This window comes from Rhinopithecus roxellana, chromosome 9, assembly GCF_007565055.1.
Source record: "Rhinopithecus roxellana isolate Shanxi Qingling chromosome 9, ASM756505v1, whole genome shotgun sequence".
NCBI lineage: Eukaryota > Metazoa > Chordata > Mammalia > Primates > Cercopithecidae > Rhinopithecus > Rhinopithecus roxellana.
In genome coordinates this window covers 66445296-66451405 of record NC_044557.1, presented here as the reverse complement: position 1 = coordinate 66451405, position 6110 = coordinate 66445296, and the positions used below count along the sequence as shown (strand labels likewise).

At 44.8% G+C, this 6110-nt stretch overlaps 1 pseudogene across 1 annotated transcript; it reads left to right on the top strand.

The window, feature by feature from the left end:
- Positions 1-725: 725 nt before the first annotated feature.
- Positions 726-1795, top strand: LOC104655153 (annotated as a pseudogene). The gene has a single exon (XR_004059341.1). The product of XR_004059341.1 is annotated as an aldo-keto reductase family 1 member A1 pseudogene (transcript).
- The last annotated feature ends 4315 nt before the right edge of the window (positions 1796-6110 follow it).

The window sequence follows — 6110 nt, the reverse complement described above, 5'->3', positions numbered from 1 at the left end:
TAGCCAGGCGTGGTGGTGTGTGCCTGTAATCTCAGCTACTCAGGAGGCTGAGGCAGGAGAATTGCTTGAACCTAGGAGGCAGAGGTTGCAGTGAGCAGAGATCGCGCCTCTGCACTCCATCCTGGGCAACAGAATGTGACTCCATCTCAAAAAAATAAAAAAAAAGAAAGAAATTCTGTCATTTGCAACAACATGGATGAGCCTGGAGGACACTATGTTAAGTGAAATAAGTTGGGCACAGAAAGACAAATACCATGCGTTCTCACTCATATGTGGGAGCTAAAAAAAAATAAATGAGCCCATAGAAACAGAGAGCAGAACTGTTGTTATTAGAGGATGGGAAGGGCAAAGGAGAGGGTAAGGTAGGGTGAAATTGGTTAACAAGTACAAAATTCCAGGTTGAAAAAAGGAATAAGTTCTAGTGATCTATAGCATTGTAGGGTGAGTATGGTTAACAATAATTTATTTTATTTATTCACGTTAGCTATCTTTAGTTTATTATAAAAGAGAGACATGGAAACTACTTACATGATGAAAGGTTTCAGAACTTCAGTAGAATGGGCAGCTTCATGCTGATGCATTTTAATAGTGATTTATTTCAGTCTACGTATTTTCCAAGAATGTCACCATCTCTGAATAAGAAATAATTCTTGACCGCCCACGTGGCCAGCGCCACCTGCCTCATTGTGCCTAGGACTTCTCCGAACTCGCGCTGCGGCGGGGCAATGGCGGCTTCCTGTGTTCTCCTGCACACTGGGCAGAAGATGCCTCTGATTGGTCTGGGTACCTGGAAGAGTGAGCCTGGTCAGGTAAAAGCAGCTGTTAAGTATGCCCTTAGTGTAGGCTACCGCCACATTGATTGTGCTGCTATCTACGGCAATGAGCCTGAGATTGGGGAGGCCCTGAAGGAGGACGTGGGACCAGGCAAGGCGGTGCCTCGGGAGGAGCTGTTTGTGACATCCAAACTGTGGAACACCAAGCACCACCCCGAGGATGTGGAGCCTGCCCTCCGGAAGACTCTGGCTGACCTCCAGCTGGAGTATCTGGACCTGTACCTGATGCACTGGCCTTATGCCTTTGAGCGGGGAGACAACCCCTTCCCGAAGAATGCTGATGGGACCATATGCTACGACTCCACCCACTATAAGGAGACTTGGAAGGCTCTGAAGGCACTGGTGGCTAAGGGGCTGGTGCGGGCGCTGGGCCTGTCTAACTTCAACAGTCGGCAGATCGATGACATACTCAGTGTGGCCTCCGTGCGTCCAGCTGTCTTGCAGGTGGAATGCCACCCATACTTGGCTCAGAACGAGCTAATTGCCCACTGCCAAGCACGTGGCCTGGAGGTAACTGCTTATAGCCCTTTGGGCTCCTCTGATCGTGCATGGCGTGATCCTGATGAGCCTGTCCTGCTGGAGGAACCAGTAGTCCTGGCATTGGCTGAAAAGTATGGCCGATCTCCAGCTCAGATCTTGCTCAGGTGGCAGGTCCAGCGGAAAGTGATCTGCATCCCCAAAAGTATCACTCCTTCTCGAATCCTTCAGAACATCAAGGTGTTTGACTTCACCTTTAGCCCAGAAGAGATGAAGCAGCTAAATGCCCTGAACAAAAATTGGCGATATATTGTGCCTATGCTTATGGTGGATGGGAAGAGAGTCCCAAGGGATGCAGGGCATCCTCTGTACCCCTTTAATGACCCGTACTGAGATTACAGCTTCTTGGCCTCCCTTCCACCTCTCCAGCTAATGAAGTCCTGCCACAGTGGAAAGAGGGAGTTAATAAAGCCATTGGAGCACCCCAAAAAAAAAAAAAAAAAAAAAAGAAATAATTCTTGGCAGGGTCCAGCATGGTAGCTGATACCTGTAATCCTAGCACTCTGGGAAGCCAAGGGGGTGGCTTGAGCCCAGGAGTTCAAGACCAGCCTGGGCAACATGGTGAAACCCCATCTCTACAAAATATACAAAAATCTGCTGGGTGTGGTGGCATGCACCTGTAGTTCCAGCTGCTCAAGAGGCTGAGGTGGGAGGATTGCTTAAGCCTGAGAGGTTGAGGCTGCAGTGAGCTGTGATTGTGCCACTGCACTCCTTCCTGCCTGGGTGACACAGTGAGACCCTGCCAAATGGAAAGGAAGGAAGGAAGGAAGGAAGGAAGGAAGGAAGGAAGGAAGGAAGGAAGGAAGGAAGGAAGGAAGGAAGGAAAGAAAGAAGGAAGGCAGGCAGGCAGAGGAAAAAAAAATCCTTGTCATCTAGAACTACTTCAATGCCTTCGTATTGTGGGAGATCTTTATCTTCAACTTTCACACTAACTGGTTGAATTTCTTCCCCCTTTCTTTTAGAGCCTGATCCAACAACTACTGCCATACCTTTCCTTGAGATTTTTCTGGAAGCACAATGCCCCCTTTGGTTACAGCTTCGGTGACACTTCTTTCAACCAATACTTTGTTAAAGAGTGGAAAGAACTTCTAAGTGCTCCTGCTGCCACCGATAGTACTCTGCTCTCACATTGCCCTGCAAGTAGAGACCTCCAATAATTTAAATTTTTAAAAAAATTTATTTTATTTTATTTTGTTTGAGACAGGGTCTCGTTTTGTCACCTAGGCTGGAGTGCAGTGGCGCGATCATGGCTCATTGCAGCACCAACCTCCTGGACTCAAGTGATTCTCTTGCCTCAGCCTCCTGAGTGCTGGGACTACAGGCACTCACAGATACGCCCACCTAATTTTTTTTTTATTTTTTTTATTTTTTGTAGAGACGGGGTTTCGCCATGTTGTCCAGGCTGGTCTCGAACTACTGAGCTCAAGCCATACACCGGCCTCAGCCTCCCAAAGTACCGGGATTACAGGTATGAACTACCACACCTTGCCAATTTTTTTTTCTTTAAAGGGAGATGCTCTGTGTTGCCTAGCAACTCTTGGGCTGAAGCTAGTCTTCCGCCTCAGCCTCCCGAGTAGCTAGAACTATGGCACGCACCACCACACCTGGCTGGTTAACAATAATTTCATGTATATGTTCAAAAAGCTAGAAGAGAAGATTTTGAATATTCCCAACACAAACAAATGATAAATATCTGAGGTGATCTATATGCTAATTACCCTGATTTGATTGTTACACATTATATACACGTATTGCAATATTACTCTGAACCCATAAATTTGTACAGTTATTATGTATCAACTAAAAGGAAAAGGAAAAAATGAAGGATGCTAAATGCTTGCCCAACCTATCTTGTAGCATTGATGTCAGTATCGATTAGATTACATGATAAGAAAACATCTTGTAACCTCTCAAAAAATAGTAGTCTTTGATATTTTCTGTGGTCATCTTGCATAAACCAGTAGTTTTTTCTTTGTACTATCAGTCTTATAATACAGTATTGAATAAGCTGAGAAAAATAATCGTATTTATGATGTCCTGCAACTATCCTGTCTTTATCATTTCAATGATTGTGAGTTTATATATTTATAGAAATCAATTCATGGACACCAAAAAATAATTTTTATTATCAGATGAAATAAACTCTTAAAAGCAAGTGCTGGCTGGCCACGGTGGCTCACACTTGCAATCCCAGCACTTTGGGAGGCTGAGGTGGGTAGATCACTTGAGCCCAGGAGTTCCAGACCAGCCTGAGCAACACAGTGAAAACCTGTCTCTACAAAAAAATATTTAAAAATTAGCCAGATGTGGTGGTGTGCACCTGTAGTCCCAGCTACTCAAGAGGCTGAGGAGGGAGGATCTCTTGAGCCAGGAGGTTGAGGGTGTAGTGAGCTAAGATTGTGCCACTGCACTCCAGCCTGGGCAAAAGAGAGAGACCCTGTTAAAAAAAAAAAAAAAATGCTGTTTTCCAAGAAAAATGAAATATTTTCACCTAAGAATGTCTTACTCTTTTCTTTTTTTTTTTTTTTTTTTTTTTTTTTTGTTGAGACGGAGTCTCGCTCTGTCGCCCAGGCTGGAGTGCAGTGGCCAGATCTCAGCTCACTGCAAGCTCCGCCTCCCGGGTTTACGCCATTCTCCTGCCTCAGCCTCCCGAGTAGCTGGGACTACAGGCGCCCGCCACCTCGCCCGGCTAGTTTTTTGTATTTTTAGTAGAGAGGGGGTTTCACCGTGTTAGCCAGGATGGTCTCGATCTCCTGACCTCGTGATCCGCCCGTCTCGGCCTCCCAAAGTGCTGGGATTACAGGCTTGAGCCACCGCGCCCGGCCTGTCTTACTCTTTTCAACTTGTCTGGAATGAGTGAAGGTAATCTATTTGCAGTGGTTTTACCACAAATATCAGGCTAGGCATGGTGACTCACACCTGTAAACCCAGCACTTTGAAAGGCCAAGGTGGGTGGATCATGAGGTCAAGAGATTGAGACCAACCTGACCAACATGGTGAAACCCTGTCTCTACTAAAAACACAAAAATTAGCTAAGCATAGTGGAGCTCGTCTGTAGTCCCAGCTACTCGGGAGACTGAGGCAGGAGAATCACTTGAACCCGGGAGGTGGAGGTTGCAGTGAGCCGAGATCGTGCCACTCTACTCCAGCCTGGCAACAAAGCAAGACTCCATCTCAAATAATAATAATAATAAAATAATAAATAAATGTGTACTCTCAAGTTGCAATGTTTTAAAAATAAACTTCAACTGTTTCATGCTTTCTGAAAAATTTCAATGCTTCCTAAAAATTGTCAAAGCAATTTTCCATCAGAAGTTCTTCATGACTGATTTTTTTTTTTAAGTGGGAAAGAACAATGAGTAACAGAATATCACATTCTTTGAAGTCCATATCCCACCAAAATTGTATCCTTAAAGCTTTGCAATTTACCTAAGATGTTTTGTAATTTGCAGGTAAGTTTGCATTGATACTGTCTATCACATAATTTTATGAACTTCAAGCTTTCTATAGCTTCCCAAATGGAAGCTGAATCATTCTAGTGGAAGCTGAATCATTCTCTGGCCAATAGATGAACTCTGATTAATTATTAATAATTATAAAGCTCTTCACTGCACATTACCATCATTGGCATCGTTCCTTGATATACAATGAAATATTAGCACATTTTGTAAAAGATAATAAAAGACTTTTGTTTTGACAATGTTTTAAAATAGTGACAGTTCCAAAAGAAACAAAACTCACATAGGTATACACAACCAACAACGGTTGAGAAAAATCAGACACAAAAGGAGAACAATAACAAAAACCTGTGTGCACCAAGCCTTGCAAAACTGTGCAGTTGTTGACAAAAATAAATTAGACCACGTGGGGAGCAGACAAAACACCAACTGTAGAACAATGCCAGGTTTGCTATCATTTTAGGTGAGATGCTCAGTAATGTCCCTAGTTTTACTTTGTTTTAAAATTTTGTCTAGATGAAAAATGGGGGCCGGGCGCGGTGGCTCAAGCCTGTAATCCCAGCACTTTGGGAGGCCGAGACGGGCGGATCACGAGGTCAGGAGATCGAGACCATCCTGGCTAACACGGTGAAACCCCGTCTCTACTAAAAAATACAAAAAACTAGCCGGGCGAGGTGGCAGGCGCCTGTAGTCCCAGCTACTCGGGAGGCTGAGGCAGGAGAATGGCGTGAACCCGGGAGGCGGAGCTTGCAGTGAGCTGAGATCCGGCCACTGCACTCCAGCCTGGGCGACAGAGCGAGACTCCGTCTCAAAAAAAAAAAAAAAAAAAAAAAAAAAAGAAAAATGGGATATTTTTATGTTTTCTCAAGGCAAAGAGAACCGTGACTTATATTTTATGATTTGCATAGCTTGTTTGAGAGGTATAATTATTGTTATGCTTCTGGGATGCATAGCAGGCCCATGGCAATGCCTCCCCAATCTCTACCACTAGCTCATGCCCCTCCCTACACTGACACCATACAATTCTTCCAGAAACCAAATAACCACTTAGGCATAAGCCTGGTTTTTTATCATATGATATTTTTCTAAAAGCTTAAGTACTTTATTATCCTATAGTTGAGAAAAGGGGGCAGTGGGGCCAGGCGTGGTAGCTCAGGCCTGTAATCTCAGCACTTTGGGAGGCCGTGGCGCAGTGGTTCACGCCTGTAATCCCAGCACTTTGGGAGGCTGAGGCGGGCGGATCACGAGGTCAGGAGATCGAGACCACGGTGAAACCCCGTCT